Raw genomic sequence first — 17871 nt, 5'->3', positions numbered from 1 at the left:
ACTGTATATATAGGTACATACACTACTGGCCAATAAAATTGCTACACCACGAAGATGCCGTGCTACAGACGCGAAATTTTACGGGCACGAAGAAGATGCTGTGATATGGAAATGATTAGCTTTTCAGAGCATTCACATAAGGTTGGCGTCGGTGGCGACACCTACAACGTGCTGACATGAGGAAAGTTTCCAACCGATTTCTCATACACAAACAGCAGTTGATCGGGGTTGACTGGTGAAACGTTGTTGTGGTGCCTCGTGTAAGGAGGAGAAATGCGTACCATTATGTTTCCGACTTTGATAAAGGTAGGATTGTAGTGCATCGCGATTGCGGTTTATCGTATCGCGACATTGCTGCTCGCGTTGGTCGAGATCCAATGACTGTTAGCAGAATATGGAATACGTGAGTTCGGGAGGTTAATACGGAACGCCGTGCTTGATTCCAACGGCCTCGTACCACTAGTAGTCGAGATGACAGACATCTTATCCGCATGACTGTAACGCATCGCGCTGCCACGTCTCGATCCCTGAGTCAACAGATGGGGACGTTTGCAAGGCAACAACCATCTGAACGAACAGTGCGACGACGTTTGCAGCAGCATGGACTATCAGCTCGGAGACCATAGCTGCGGTTACCCTTGACGCTGCATCAGAGACAGGAGCGCCTGCGATGGTGTACTCAACGACGAACCTGGATGCACGAATGGCACAACATCATTTTTTCGGATGAATACAGGTTCTGTTTACAGCATCATGATGGTCGCATCCGTGTTTGGCGACATCGCGGTGAACGCACATTGGAAGCGTGTATTCGTCATCGCCATACTGGAGTATCACTCGGCGTGATGGTATGGGGTGTCATTGGTTACACGTCTCGGTCACGTCTTGTTCGCATTGACGGCACTGTGAACAGTGGACGTTACATTTCAGATGCGTTACGTCCCGTGGCTCTATCCTTCATTCGATCCTTGCGAAACCCTACATTTCAGCAGGATAACGCACGACCTCATTTTGCAGGTCCTGTACGTGTCTTTATGGATACAGAAAATGTTCGACTGCTGCCCTGGCCAGCACATTCTCCAGATCTCTCACCAATTGAAAACGTGTGGTCAATGGTGGCCGAGCAACTAGCCTGTCACAATACACCAGTCACTACTCTTGATGAACTGTGGTATCACGTTGAAGTTGCAGGGGCAGCTGTACCTGTGCACGCCATCTAGCAAGTGGAAAGACTGCACTAACAGTGAGTAACATACAAACTGAATTGGCTTCAGTCTTTAAAGAATAAAGGGCCGAAGTGACACGCTGACCGCCACGCAACTGCAGTGCACTCCGTGTTCCCAGGTGGGTGATTAGTTTTGGGAGCTTGTCGTCAAGTCAAGGACACAGCAAGCGGTCGATTCGCTGAGCCCCGTTGTGCAGCGGGCGTTGTCGTCACTCGAGGTCGGCTGTGTCCAGTATAAATACAGGGCCAGGCCAGCTGATCGGCATCAGTTCGCAGCTCCAACAGCCGCTACATCATGAAGGCTTTCGTAAGTACAACCGCCACCTGGTTAATTCGGCTCAGCTCCGCACACATGGTCGTTACTGTTTTCCCTGAGAAACTATGGCTACGTTATCTACCTTCAACAAGATGCACTTTTTTGTTGATGGCTCACATAAGTACAAAACGCTCTCATTCTTATAATACTACTCTTTCTTCTATATCCTACAAGTGGTAAAAAATATTTTTGCCCGATAGTTCCTGAAATTTTGCTTCAGATCTCTCTTTCTTTATCCTGATCGTTGCAGAATATAGCTGGTAAATGGCTTAAGGGTGGGAATACAAAATCGTATCTGTGAAGAAGAACGTCCTGGATACCTAGACGTCTGATGTAAAGAGCATAACTACGAGGACAGTAAGTGTCTGAAATTTTATGATCTTAGATTTCGTGTCTGATGACGTCTGTTTCAAATTCGACAAACGCAGAATAATTGTGGTTAAAGCTCAAAGAAATAATCAACCATTGTCTAGACAATAGACGTACCCAGTACCATAACAGAAGACCCCGTCTTGGTGTACCATATACAGAGAATCATGTATAAACTGAGGCTATTACACTCTGACAATGAAAAAGATGTAGAAAACTTAACGGAAGTCCATGAAACTACAACAAGGACTGTATGTGAAGCCTGCAGTATCTTTCACTGTAGCATCTGGGTTAAAATTAGAAAATTATAGGAAAGTTTGGTCATTTATTAACTCTACAAACGGATCCTGTCTCTCATACCCTACTCTAGCATTGAGATTGAGGATGACAGACATACAGCTAAAATATTTAATGACATATTTAACTATTCATATATGAAGGTACCACTTCACCAGGGTTTCATTGTCACACACATTCACAAATAAGTGACACTAAAGTATGTGTAGCCCACCTGGCTAGCCGCGCAGCCTAACGCGCTCCTTCCCACATGAAAAGGCGTGCTGATCCCTGGCACGAATCCACCCAGTGGATTAGCGTCGAGATCCAGTGTGCTGGGCAGCCTGTAGATGGTTTTTAATGCGGTTTTCCATCTATCTCAGCGAATGCGGGCTGGTTCCCCTTATTCCGCCTCAGTTACACTATATCAGCGATTACTGCACAAACACTGTCTCCATGTACGCATACACCATAATTACTCTACCACAGAATCATTTGGGGTTACACTCGTCTGGCATGAGACAGGGCTGAACCACACAATAATCCTGGTCCAGTGTGGGGTGGTCGTGGGGTGGGTGGACTACTGTAGCCTGTTGTGTGGTCATGAACCACTGAGAACTATAGCCGGACGAAGCCTTTCCGTTGTTTCTAGGTCCCCAGTTTAACACACAATACACAATGTAATTTTTTTGTTCTTGTTCAATTTGCAGGTTTGCTCTTTCCTCGTAGTCCTGCTGGTGGCGGCCGTGTTGGCCCAGGAGAAGGCCAAGGAGACCCTGAAGGGCGCCGAGGCCTACTACGCCTACGCCGCCCCCTACGCCTACAGCGCCTTCGGCTACCCCGCCGTCAGCGCCTACTCCGCCTACCCTTACGCTGCCGTCGGCTACCCCTACTACTACCGCTGAACAGGGACGTTACAGTGGGGAAGTCATCTATGTAATCAACGCCTTCACAATAAATAAAATTTGTATTTAACAAAATTAAATTATATCTGTTTGCTTACATCAGCTGTACACCATTACCACAAAGAAGTCCAACAGTCTAGTATGACTGTAACAGACAGAAGAAACAGAAATGTTTGCATAGCAAGTCTGATAAAGAAGAAGGTAACAGGTAGCAGAAGTCTAAAGCAACTGTATATGAACTACAAATGCAGAAAATTAAATCCTCTTCTACTCGTACAATAATATCACACACTGGACTAAACACTATCTCGGAAACCTGTGCTTGGCCCTGCTAATGTAGTCATTATGATCGTTGCAGTAGGGATTGCATTCGCTGTGTAACAGCAGATGAGGTAAACTGTAATTTTTTTAGTTTATTTCAGCTGATATAACTTATCATCTCTTTGTTTACGTTTTTCTGTAATTTTTATATATAGTTGATCCACACTCAAATCCTTATCTACAAACGATGAGTATGTGTTTATGCAGAAGGTGGTGTATATTTTGGTTAGCAGAGAAACATACAAACGAGAAGTTTTTTATTGAAGAAAACACTATAGTGAAGAGAAGAATTCAATTGGAGAAATCCTTTTCAAGCAGATGCAAACCCAGTGCATCTGCCTCTCGTGTCATTTACTGTTCAATTCCACGTTACAAAGAGGTGTGGGGGTACTTTTAATCACATAGTGTGTATCAGCATGTAGGTTCTGAATAATAGTTGGCAATGAACATTTTTTATTAATACTTGATTTACCACATTGCTGCAACTCAGCAGCAATCACGAATCTGCTTATTTGCCACTGCTAGTTGCAGAAGAAGACTTTGAAACCCAAGGTTCAAAACAGGGTCAAAAGGCTCTAAGCACTATGGGACTTAACATCTGAGGTCATCAGTCCCCTTGACTTAGAACTGAGTAAACCTAACCAACCTAAGGACTTCAGACACATCCATGCCCGAGAAAAGGATTCGAACCTGCGACCGTAGCAGCCGTGTGGTTCCAGTTTGAAGCGTCTAGAACCGTTCTGCCACAGCGGCCGGCCAAACCCAAGGTTACACTTACACAAAATATCTACATTAAATGTGTCACACATTCTTATGTTTAACCTGTAATGGAACAGTTTCCTCAACTTAGAATAAATTCACGTCGATGCTACAGAATATATCATAGTGTTTTGAAGATTTCATATCAAACACATTATCTAAATGCGGAAAGTAGTTGAACTTTTTCGCAAGGTACTGTAAGTAGGCTGTTTAGGTTTTTATGTTGGTAACGTCACGTAGCGGTCTGTATGAAACTCAGTGGCTCTGCAGTGTGCAGTCTGTGGCTGGTTGGCATTGTTAGAATATTTGCTATTGTAGTGTTGGGCAGTTGGATGTGAACAGCGCGTAGCGTCGGGCAGTTGGAGCTGAGCTGCCAGTTGTGGTGGATGTGGAAAGAGAGATGCCAGAGTTTTGAGAGGTTACTATGAGCGAACGATCTGGACGTGTTTCCACCAGAAAAAGGAAATTTGTAAAGATGGATGTCATGAATTGTTAGATATATATATATATATTGACTTTTGAACATTATTAAGGTAAATACATTGTTTATTCTCTATCAAAATATTTCATTCGCTAACTATCCCTATCAGTAGTTAGTGCCTTCAGTAGTTAGAATCTTTTTTCTTTGCTGGCAGTATTGGCGCTCGCTGTATTGCAGCAACTCGAGTAACGAAGATTTTTGTGAGGTAAGTGATTCATGAAAGGTATAGGTTATTGTTCGTCAAGGCCATTGTTTTGTAGAGATTATTGGAAGTCAGACTGCGTTGGGCTAAAAATATGGTGTGACAGTTTAGTGTTGATCAGAATAAGTAAAGAGAGAAATGTCTGAGAACGTTCAGTTTTGCTCAGCTGTTTGAAAATCAAATAACGTAAGAGGTTTATCAGCACAGTAATTCATAAATTTTTCTAAGGGGACGTTTCAGTAGGTATAACATTTATTCAAGTTTACTTATTACCACATCGTAAAAATGACGATTATTCGCGGCTACACAATACTTCAGGCGTTTCACCCAGTTTTTGAAAACATCTTACGTAACTGCTGGGGGACTTCTGGAAATTTCGTCATGAAATCGATCTTTTGACGGTTGAAAGCTTCTTGGCCTGTCGCAGTATTCTCTCACCTTCAAATAACCCCATAGGTAACGGTCTGGCACGGTTAATCAGACAAGGGTTACCACCACACTTCACGGAGAACTTACAACGTCATGTTGGGTGTGTTGCATGTTGAGCCGTCTGGCTAGAACAAAGTTTTCCTAACGAACGACTAGGGCTTGGGTGTAAACCGCTACGCGCACGTGCTAAAGGTCGGTTGACTGGCAGACGCATGGAAGTTCCTTACCCAGTTCAATATGCTCCACGAGCAGAATTGGATATTGCAGCTAAATCTTCAAATACTTACGAATGGCTCATTACATGCGCGCGACAGTTTCGTCGTAGCGAAAATAGTACACCACACCTAAGGGACGATGTTGCTTCGACCCTTGTGACATAATTGCTGGTATGTCCATGGGATGAAACTAGGCACTCCGCACTAGGAAAAGACGGCGCCATCGTCGTCGTATCTTGTTTCTAGCGCGCGTTATCTAAATCTGAAATCGTCAAAACATTGTTAGGCACCATGTACATAAAAATTTAGGGAATACGTTAAAAATTATTAATTTCATTTGAGAATATTCCGAGTTAGCTACCAAGCAGCTTAGGCAAAATTTGGAGAAATATGATTCAAACAGCTTGAATAGATACATGTTCTCAAAAATATCTGTGTAGCGAAATTTACTTCAATATATTTTATTATTTTTTATGGCACAAATTGCGTCTATCAGCTTCTAATGATAACAGAATCATGGTGCATGCAAGTACTAATTTTGATACAATTGTGAAATACAAATACATGAATTCGTTGTTACTACGGAGTGGAACACAGATGGTCAGACATAACTACACCTTGGAAATAACTTCCTGCAAATGTCTTCCGTTTGCTGGATGCACTCGTGAAGGCATCGCTGGATAGCTTCCGTAAAAGTCGTTCACATTCCTGAGAAACTGCTCTTATTTCAAATCGAATGGTAGTCAACTATTGTTGCTCTGAGCACTATGGGACTTAACATCTGAGGTCATCAGCCCCCTAGAACTTAGAACTACTTAAACCTAACTAACCTAAGGATATCACACACATCCATACCCGAGGTAGAATTCGAACCTGCGACCGTAGCCGTCTGCCACATTTTATTTTCGTTACGCAGAAGATGGCGCTGTAATCGAAAAAATTAAAATTGGTAGAACATTGTATGTTTCAAAACGCTATCCAATGACACTTGGTGCGAGGGTATGACAGGAAATTTTTTTCGCAACTTTTAATAGGACAGCACTGACTGTTATGATAAGCCATAGTTCGTTACACGGCCACAGTGGTGCATCCAGCAGACCTTTTTCGTTTTGGCGGAGGAATACAGTATTGAGAATGTGGTTTCGCATTAGAAGTTTTGAAACAATTGCCTCTCCGTTCTTGGAGTGTGGAGGTGGGGTTTTAATTCAAGTGTTATTGGACAGCATTTTGAAACATACGATTTTTCACCCATTTCCATTTTTCAAGTTACTGTGTCATGTATAGCAAACGAAAAAATGTTCCAGAGAAAACTTATTCAGGGACGCTGTAGATGGCGCTGACGAATGACACTTCCTGTGACCATTTGCCGTTTCTTCCTTGTGTGTTGTAGATGACAGGGGTAGCAGCGTTTGTCATACACGATACACATAATTGTACTTTGACTTACACAATGCTGGCGATCCAGTTGCTTGGAGCTTGTACTAAGGTTCATCTCAATATCCTGTGCAATTCAAATGGCTCTAAGCACTATGGGACTTAACATCTGAGGTCACCAGTACCCTAAACTCAGAACTACTTAAACCTAACTAACCTAAGGACATCACACACATCCACGCCCGAGGCAGGATTCGAACCTGCGACTGTGGCAACAGCGCGGTCCCGGACTGAAAGAATTCAGTCCTCCACATCTGAAGTACGTACAGCCCGGTTCCTCCCTAAACGTTCGTTTGTCTAAAAGGACCCTTGGTTACATAGATGCCCAGAAGGGGTTTCAAACGTTATGTGTGTGGTTGGTGTCTGTGAGTATACTTGTTATGATATAGCTTTGCTGCCTCTTGGCCGTTTCCATCTGCTTGGAAGTACACAAACACCATCTCGGCTTGTTCCCGACATGAATATTGGACCAGTCTGCTGCTTTCAGTATGCTAAGTCATTCACCCAACCTGCAACACGCGAGAAACACTTTGCAAATGTTCCGAGTAACTGTCATTCGTTAGTGCCATCTACCGTGGCAACGATGCATCTCCCGACTCATGTACACAGGACCTTTTCCCTCCATTTCGAGTCAGGAAACCGTCCTTGCAGTTTGTCGGTTTCATTAATGTGAACCCTAGATATTAAATGAGGATGCCTGATTTTGGTGAGTCCCCTCTAATCTCACCATCAGGGTAACTAATTTCGGTGTGTTTGGTACAAATGGCTCTAAGCACTATGGGACTTAACTTCTGAGGCCATCAGTCCCCCAGAACTTACAACTACTTAAACCTAACTAACCTAAGGATATCACACACATCCATGCCCGAGACAGGATTCGAACCTGCGACCGTAGCGGTATCAGACAGTAGCGCCTAAAACAGCTCGGCCACCCCGGCCGACCTTTGGTGTGTTCTCCAGTGCAACAGCGTAACTCTGGTGTTGATTACTACACCATCTATGACGAATGGAGGAAACTGTTCCAGGAAATCCCTTGGAATTTCTTGATGTAGAATCCGAATCTGCAATGAAAATGAAATTTCCATTTGAAAATTAGAAGATGCCTCACCCCTTCCCCCTGGGAACGGCCTGATGAGATGTAACACGTACAGGTGTCCCCCTTGAAAATATTAAATTTTCATTTGGCACATTTTTTACCTCTGATGCGTATTGTTCCAGATATTTAATTTTTCCAAATTAAAACAAACGCTCTGTACACAGTTGAAGCACCTAAAATTTGCACCGCAAATACACTCCTGGAAATTGAAATAAGAACAGCGTGAATTCATTGTCCCAGGAAGGGGAAACTTTATTGACACATTCCTGGGGTCAGATACATCACATGATCAAACTGACACAACCACAGGCACATAGACACAGGCAACAGAGCATGCACAACGTCGGCACTAGTACAGTGTATATCCACCTTTCGCAGCAATGCAGGCTGCTATTCACCCATGGAGACGATCGTAGAGATGCTGGATGTAGTCCTGTGGAACGGCTTGCCATGCCATTTCCACCTGGCGCCTCAGTTGGACCAGCGTTCGTGCTGGACGTGCAGACCGCGTGAGACGACGCTTCATCCAGTCCCAAACATGCTCAATGGGGGACAGATCCGGAGATCTTGCTGGCCAGGGTAGTTGACTTACACCTTCTAGAGCACGTTGAATGGCACGGGATACATGCGGACGTGCATTGTCCTGTTGGAACAGCAAGTTCCCTTGCCGGTCTAGGAATGGTAGAACGATGGGTTCGATGACGGTTTGGATGTACAGTGCACTATTCAGTGTCCCCTCGACGATCACCAGAGGTGTACGGCCAGTGTAGGAGATCGCTCCCCACACCATGATGCCGGGTGTTGGCCCTGTGTGCCTCGGTCGTATGCAGTCCTGATTGTGGCGCTCACCTGCACGGCGCCAAACACGCATACGACCATCATTGCCACCAAGGCAGAAGCGACTCTCATCGCTGAAGACGACACGTCTCCATTCGTCCCTCCATTCACGCCTGTCGCGACACCACTGGAGGCGGGCTGCACGATGTTGGGGCGTGAGCGGAAGACGGCCTAACGGTGTGCGGGACCGTAGCCCAGCTTCATGGAGACGGTTGCGAATGGTCCTCGCCGATACCCCAGGAGAAACAGTGTCCCTAATTTGCTGGGAAGTGGCGGTGCGGTCCCCTACGGCACTGCGTAGGATCCTACGGTCTTGGCGTGCATCCGTGCGTCGCTGCGGTCCGGCCCCAGGTCGACGGGCACGTGCACCTTCCGCCGACCACTGGCGACAACATCGATGTACTGTGGAGACCTCACGCCCCACGTGTTGAGCAATTCGGCGGTACGTCCAACCGGCCTCCCGCATGCCCACTATACGCCCTCGCTCAAAGTCCGTCAACTGCACATACGGTTCACGTCCACGCTGTAGCGGCATGCTACCAGTGTTTAAGACTGCGATGGAGCTCCGTATGCCACGGCAAACTGGCTGACACTGACGGCGGCGGTGCACAAATGCTGCGCAGCTAGCGCCATTCGACGGCCAACACCGCGGTTCCTGGTGTGTCCGCTGTGCCGTGCGTGTGATCATTGCTTGTACAGCCCTATCGCAGTGTCCGGAGCAAGTATGGTGGGTCTGACACACTGGTGTCAATGTGTTCTTTTTTCCATTTCCAGGAGTGTAGAATGTCAGTTGTGTTCGATGCTGGATTCAAGTGCAAGTCACTTGCGAGCTATCCTGTTTTGAAAAGTTGCCCCACCGACACTTCTTTGTGCCACTCAACCGGCGTCGTTGCTAAGTACGACGTTGTTATGCTTGGTTACAGTGTGCTTATGTGTTTCTTGAGTGCATTTCGACATGCTGATTAGTTGGTGTGTATCAGTCCAAGCAATAGGTTGTGAGTGGATGAAGGCATTTACCTATGGAAAAAAAGGCGACATGCTAATGGTGTATGGAGCGTATAGGAAGCATGCAATTATTACTTGTATGGAGTACGTGGCAAGAAATCGCAATCGACGTCAACCAACTCGGCAAGCTTTTCAACCATTTACGTGAAATTGGTATTGTGACACCTAGACAAAGTAACAGAAGGAAAAAAGTGACGACCGAAGAGGGGAAACTAATGTTTTTGCTGCTGTTGGAGTTGATCCGCACGTTAGTTCCGGGTCAACCACACGAGAAAGTGGCTGGCTCAAATGGTTCAAATGGCTCTGAGCACTATGGGACTTAACATCTGGGGTCATCAGTACCGTAGAACTCATAACTACTTAAACTAACTAACCTAAGGACATCACACATATACATGCCCGAGGCAAGATTCGAAGCTGCGACTGTAGTGGTCGCGCGGTTCCAGATTGAAGCGCTTAGAACCGTTCGGCCACAAGCTGCCGGCGAGAAAGTGGAGTGGGTCAGACAGGCGTCCTACGCATTTTCCATGGACATATGTTGCATCCCTGTCGATTAAAAGTAAAAACCAACCACAATTATAAGTCTCTAATATCGGTCTAAAACGAATTAATAAGTAAACCCCTGCAGTAACAAGAGTAGAAGAGTGAACGAAAGCAGAAACAGGAGTAGGAGCAGCTGTAGCAGCAGGAAGTCAAGAAGAAAAAGGAATTTGAGCTCTTTTGGTTATAGCCGATCTGCCTCCATCCAGTGCGGAGTAGAAACGATTATGAGAACCGTGTAAACTTCTGCACATGGTCGTTAAGACAGGATAATCCATATGAGTCGTGTTTCCATATGAATTACGTTTACCAGTCATGGCCAAATAAAGCACCGAAACATACACTGTTGTTCTGTTGACAACCATAGTTGGCTTCGTCTGGCGGAACGTCAGCGTTCATGGAGTGTAAATGTGTGGTGTGGTATAGTGAACCGTCAGCTCACGGGCCCGTTTCTCATAGACGGAGCACTGAACACGCACAAGTATCATAACGGACCACCTTCCATGAATACTAAGATACGTTCTTCTGCAGACTACAAGGAACCTGTGGTATCAATATGACGGCTGTCCAGACCACTGTGTGCCGCGCCGGGTAGCCGCGCAGTCCAAGGCGCCCCGCCACGGTTCGTGTGGCTTCCTCCCTCGGAGGTTCGAGTCCTCACTCGGGCATGGGTGTGTGTGTTGTCCTGACCGTAAGTTACTTTACGTTGGATTAAGCTAGTGTGTAAGCCGAGGGGCCGATGACCTCGGAACTTTGGTCCCACAGGAAGTTACCACAAATTTCCAAATTCCCAGCCCATAGTTCACAATGTACTACAACTTGTCTTCACGAGTTGTTTACAAATCGATGGACTGGACGCAGAGGATCTGTACCTTGGGCGGACCATTCCCCGTCCTTGGCTGTAGGCTTTTCCTGTGGGGAAAGCTTAAAAAACGCTCTCTACAAAGACATACCAACTACATCAGATGTTATGCAGCGACGCATTACGGCAGTCTGCTCGGACATCTCCGCTGAAAAGCTAGAACGCGTGCAGAATTCGTCCCATACCAGATTGGATGCGTGTATTGCCGCAGCCGGTAGTCATTTTGAACACAGCCTATGATGTTATCATTTCAGTTTGTTTAGTGGCTAACAATACGAGACCCTGACTACCAATCCATTCTGTAAAAACCGCATATTATTCCATATCCCCACGCGTGCATTATCTTCAGCATGGAAAGAAGTAAGAAATATTTTGTTGGGAAACTACGCATGTGAGCGTACTTTGTATTACTATGATTGTAATAATTTTATCTAATAGTCAATGTAAGGGAGAATCGATTGCAGATTGGCCCTGTAAAATTCATACACTTCAGGTTTTTGAAGCTGTCCATTTAGCAATTTTCTATGTGTCTTCATGAAAAATGCACCATTCTAATCGAATGACGCTTCTATGCATATGTATCTTTGTGTATATAAATGCTATGAAAAATGAAACAGTATTTTAGTTGATGTTCACATGTGTGCAAAAGTAAAGTGAAATACGAACTTAACAAAGTGCAAAATGTGAAGTGAACTAGAGTCATTAATCAAAATTGTCTATATTATCATAACTAGAGATAAGAGGTTTTAACTACAACAGAAGCCAGATTACAATTTTTTTACAAATAATTGTCAACAAATTTTTCTTATTGGGGATGGGAGGGGGAGGGGGTGTTTGATGTCCTACATTGACGACGTAATGACTTGTACGTTGTTACGCTTAAAGCTGCTTGGAGCCATCACGGGCATTCCAATATAGGAAATCAGAGACACAACGCAGAGAGTAGGCAAAAGTGGTAGTGTTTAGGTTAACTGAGCTAAATAGTAACGCTAGAGCCGTGCAAATTGCAGACGCTCTGTGCAGCTGTACTGGAGCAGAAGTTCCACTTCAGAGAATTAACTGGTAACTCCACCCACCGCCTAGACGCTGTCGTAAGGTGTCACTGTAGAAGATGGACAAGAAAGGCGAGTCTTAGGCAGGAAGCTTGATGTTTGCTCCTGGGAACTGCAACGTCACAGACTAGAGTGTTGCTATACAGCAGTCCCCACTCCCGAAAGGACTGGGGGACTAAGTGACGTAAAGCACTATTACTGCTGACCATAAAAAGAGTCGCAGTGACGTTTAGCTTTGAGCTGAACGTTGTTGCTACTAAATTTGGAGTTTGCTAATGAAAGAATCGTCCTTATCTGCCGTGTGGGACAAGGAGAGGAATCTAAATGTGGTTGGCTGGAGACGCAATGGAGGTGGTCAGTGACTTGTCAGAGTGACCAAAGCTTGTTAAGCGCCGATGGATTTGAGGGCCGACTACAAAGGGAAAAATATTGCACCGCCCCGATTCCTTAAAAACCCATGTTTTTGTATTCAGATCGGTGGGGCGCCTCGGTAAGCACCAACATATCCGTTTTCCTCACCTCTTCTCTCAAGTTTGTACTGAACATGCAGCCAATGTTCGCTATTGCGGGTAGCCTTCACCCCATGGCTTCATACACTGCCTTTTGTTGTGCAATCAACTGCCTCCTTTGCTTTCCCTAATTTTTAGAATTAGCCTTGAGTGTAGTAGTTTGTCTGATCACTAATAAATAGTCTTAATTAGTACTCCTGAATTCCATGAGTCTTCTGCGGCAAACACCTTTCGAGTCGCAAAATCCGTGCCTTTCATAGGTGCCCTGTGATAGTATTTAAAGCTTCACTAGAAATTTGTCTTTTTGCATTTCTTCCTCACCGCTCGAAAATTGCAGAATGAGTCCACCCGCCCTGTCTTTCCTCTATCCTGTGTTACGACACGACAACCTTACACCACCAGGGGGATAGCAGATGTAATGGTAAGGGTTTCAACGTCGTTCGGCAACACATAACCTAGGGGCATGCTACCACAGCGCCATCTGTGTTTACCCTTTAATAGGGAATGCTCACCGCCAGAAGAATCAATATAATGCAAACGTGTGAAGCAACTAGGCTACCACGACACGGAGATGCACTCGTGCGTCCTACAGCCGACCGAGCGAGATTCAAGGGGATCAAATTCTCTCCTGCCGGGTGGTAGGATGATCCGTTCGGAGATATTTTTATGTGATATAATCACAGTTTAACGAGATTCTTTTTTTTTTTTTTTTGCTTTACTTGTACTGTGAAAGCTAACTTCTTGCCGATTTTCACGAGTCTATATCAATGGGAAGTACGCTATAGGTTTTGATGAGCGATAGTATCAATAGATGCAGCATAAATGACCGTATCGTTTGAGTGCTTCAATTTAGAAGCTTAAAATTGTTACAGCGCCAAGTGCCCATAGCCCTTAGTATGTCAAACAAATTTGAATTAGATACACCAAACTTCTCCAGAGATAAAGGGTCTTAACAGATGGGCAAACATAACACGAATAAAAATATTCTAAAACATTTTTTCCTGTTATAAAACTACAAATTATTAACTTTTGGATTTTTGTACTTAACATGTACTGTGAAGCAATACTTCTTTCCAATTTTCTTGATTCTGGGTCGACGGGAAACATCCTGTAGGTTCTGATGAGTAAGTTTTCGAGTATCAAAATATGTGACATAAATGGCCATGTCTTTTGATTTTAGTGACTTAGAATCTTAAAATATTTCAAACCTCCAAGAAACTACAGAGTTTAATATGTGAATAAATTTGAAAATAGTAAATCTATCTGTTTCTTAGATAAATGGTTCTTATTAGTCTGACAGACAGAGGAACAACAAAACGACTCCATAAGGGTTCTGTATCTGCATATTGAGGCACGGAAAGCAAAAAATAAATAAATAAATAAATAAATAAAAAATAAAAAATCTGTTTTTAAGTGCAGTTGCATGAGTAAGACTAAACTAGTGTGTTCACCAATCATGTATATATGTCCTGTAAGCTTACTAGTTCCACAGTGTTTCAATAAAAGAATCGTTCAGATGAACTGCCGAATACGTAACTAAGAGAAACACGGCAAATGCAAGTAGTAATTTGATAATTTAGTACTAATTATCAAATATAAATACATATATTGGCTGTTACTGCAGCATGTACCACATATTGGCACACATCATTACACACTGGAAATAACTTTTTCCAAATATCTCCTGCTTTCTGGATGCACTCGTCAAGGCATCGCTGGATGTTTTGCATAAGAAGCCTTAACATACCCTGTGAAACTGCGCTTATTTCAAGTCGAATGGCAGTCTTAAGTTCAACAAATGTCTGCAACTGATTGGGAAAGACCTTTTATTTCAAGTAATCCCAAGGGAAGTAATCTGGAGCTGTTAAATCAGAGGAATGTGATGGCTATGTCAAATCGCCAAGGTGGGATATCAAACAGTGTGGAAAAGTGTGTCAAAGTATGATAGTACTGTGGCGCGCTGTGTGAACCGCTCTGACATCCTGCTTAAAGTAAATTTTATTTAGCAGTCCTCGTGCCTGCAACTGCGGATTGAGGAAATTAAGTTTTGCTACGTGCCCAGCACCAGACTCAAAAATATAGGAACCCGAAGTGGGTGTTTTATCTAGCAACATATCTAATCATGAAAAAGTTTGCTTCATTGGATAATATCAATGAAATAATCTAAAGTCACTCTAATTAATTAAATAGCGACCGTGGACCACATTACTGCACATGTCGAACCAGTCACCGACTTTACTCTTTTACCCCCGCTTCCAAATATACATACACACACCAGTTAGTCATGTCTGTTTCGTACAAATCATCCTTAAAACGAAGTAAGAAACTGTTCCAATCTCTACATCTACTTTGCATTTCATACTTCAGTGTTTGTTCGAAGGTTCATTGAACTCCCTTCAGACTATTTCGATACCATTTCTCCTTATGTAGGTATGCCTCAACAACATATTTTAGCATTCAGAAGAGAAAGTTGGTGACTAAAAGATCTCGCCTTGCTTCCGACCAAGGTATTTACAGAAAAAAGAGTTATACAAGTTACCGAAGCTGAAACAGGCCTCCCTACGATACCGCGTAGAGAACGACAAATTAAAATAAAAAAATTCTTTCATACTCATAATAATATCGCTTCAACACACACACATATATACGTTTCTATTTCTTTCTCGACCATTCAACTGTACTTATAATAAGACAACTTAAAAATAGTTTCGATCCCCATCTAGATCTGACAAATTTCCAGGTGTTTTGTCTTGGTTGTCATACAAGTGTCGTCACTGAAAATCCCCTTCCACATATTCCCCTTTGCCCTACTCCCACACTTTCATTTTATGTGACTGAAGGAGCATGTAACTGCATCTACTTGATTAGTAAAGAACGTTTCACAAAAGTTACTTGAGCATGAAAATTGTTGCCGTCATTTACAATACTGCAACCAACAAATATGAGCGAATTTAATATTCTCGCCTCACTATCGACGAGAGGGTGCTGGAAAGTAAATCCATCGAATTTTTAATGTGATAACTTTTACAGCTGTTTGAGGAAAACGACCTTTACTAACATTCTACATTTTATTCTTCATGTCTACATATTTACTGTTAGAGGGCTCCGAATTGTAGCGTGTAGCATGGCGTTGACTAACGTAACTGTGTTGATGCGTGAGTTACAGCATGCTGCAGTCGAGTTTAGAATTCGAATAGTTCAACATGTAGAAAACGCTTTCGATCAGCATGCCAGACCACAAACGAGAGCCGCAACATTTGCAACCATTCGACACCTTGTGGTTACTGTCATGCACCATCTTCCAATGCACTCTCGACATAACCTCAACAGATTTTCATCTGTTTCCTAAGCCGTAAAACAAACGTCGAGGACCTCTATTTGATAGTGACGAGTGGACGTTCTGAGTCCATCAACAAACTCACACCTACTACAGTGCTGGAGTCAGAAAACTATTCTCCCACTGGGATACATGTGTTAGTCGCCAGTGTCACTGCGTCGAGAAATAAATATGTAAACATGAAGAATAAGTACTTTTACCATTTATCCCAGCAACCTCGAATATTGTGGATATAACATATACACAGTTTTTTTTAAATGTTATGTCTTCCCGTTCTCGTGTACATATTAGGTCTTTACATTCTCGTACTGCTGCTACGGGTTTTTAATCTTACAGTGTATATTTTACTAGATGTTGTTGTTGTGGTCTTCAGTCCAGAGACTGGTTTGATGCAGTTCTCCATACAACTCTATCCTGTGCAAGCTCCTTCATCTCCCAGTACCTGCTGCAACCTACATCCTTCTGAATCTGCTTAGTGTATTCATCTCTTGGTCTCCCTCTCCGATTTTTACCCTCCACTCTGCCTTCCAATACTAAATTGGTGATCCCTTGATGCCTCAGAACATGTCCTACCAACTTGACTTCTAGTCAAGTTGTGCCACAAATTTCTCTTCTTCCCAATTCTATTCAATGCCTCCTCATTAGTTACGTGATCTACCCATCAAATCTTCAGCATTATTCTGTAGCACCACATTTCGAAAGCTTCTATTCTCTTTTTTTTTCCAAACTACTTATCGTCCATGTTTCACTTCCATACATGGCTACACTCCATACAAATACTTTTAGAAACGACTTCCTAACACTTAAATCTATACTCGATGTTAACAAATTTCTCTTCTTCAGAAACGCTTTCCTTGCCATTGCCAGTCTACATTTTATATCCTCTCTACTTCGACCATCATCAGTTATTTTGCTCCCCAAATAGCAAAACTCCTTTACTACTTTAAGTGTCTCATTTCCAAATCTCATTCCCTCAGCATCACCAGACTTAATTCGACTTCATTCCATTAGTCTCGTTTTGCTTTTGTTGATGTTCATCTTATATCCTCCTTTCAAGACACTGTCCATTCCGTTCAACTGCTCTTCCAGGTCCTTTGCTGTCTGTGACATAATTACAACCACATCGGCGAATCTCAAAGTTTTCATTTTTCGCCATGGATTTTAATACCCACTCAGAATTTTTCTTTTGCTTCATTTACCGCTTGCTCAATATACAGATTGAACAACGTCGGGGATAGGCTACAACCCCGTCTCACTGCCTTCCCAATCACTGCTCCCCTTTCGTGGCCCTCGACTCTTATAACTGTCATCTGGTTTCTGTACAAATTGTAGTATATCATATATGTACCAAGCTGAATTGAATTTCTTCCAAATGTTTCAGATTACATGTTACCTTTTCCCCACCCCAATTCGACAAACTGAGTTTGCCTTGCACCTACAGTAATTGTCTGCTGGTACAAAGTGAAGTGTGTCCCTAATAGTACTGAAATTACTTCAGGCTTTCCAGAGTAATATTGTGTTGTATACAAAAACACACAACGCACTAATTTTAAAACAAGGCATACTGCAGCAATATGTCGACCTCAGTGATCCACAGGCTAAGCCAGCAAATTTACTTTCCTCTCGTCTTTCCAAAAAGAAAAGCCAGTATGTATATTAAATGCAATGTCGATATTTCAATCGACACTCCTTCTCTTGAGC

At 43.4% G+C, this 17871-nt stretch overlaps 1 protein-coding gene and 1 long non-coding RNA gene across 5 annotated transcripts in view; both read left to right on the top strand.

Annotated features, from left to right (window-relative positions):
• Positions 1-17871, top strand: part of LOC126354924 (uncharacterized) — a 231124-nt gene that overhangs the window by 140807 nt on the left and 72446 nt on the right. The gene's annotated exons all lie outside the window — the stretch shown is intronic.
• On the top strand, positions 1450-3171 carry LOC126354929 (uncharacterized). The gene is made up of 2 exons (XR_007565401.1): positions 1450-1532; positions 2897-3171. It is a non-coding gene; the product is annotated as an uncharacterized LOC126354929 (long non-coding RNA).

Source organism: Schistocerca gregaria, chromosome 3 (genome assembly GCF_023897955.1).
Source record: "Schistocerca gregaria isolate iqSchGreg1 chromosome 3, iqSchGreg1.2, whole genome shotgun sequence".
Lineage (NCBI taxonomy): Eukaryota > Metazoa > Arthropoda > Insecta > Orthoptera > Acrididae > Schistocerca > Schistocerca gregaria.
Note: the sequence above shows the minus strand (reverse complement) of the source record. Positions and strands in the feature narration are given on the sequence as shown.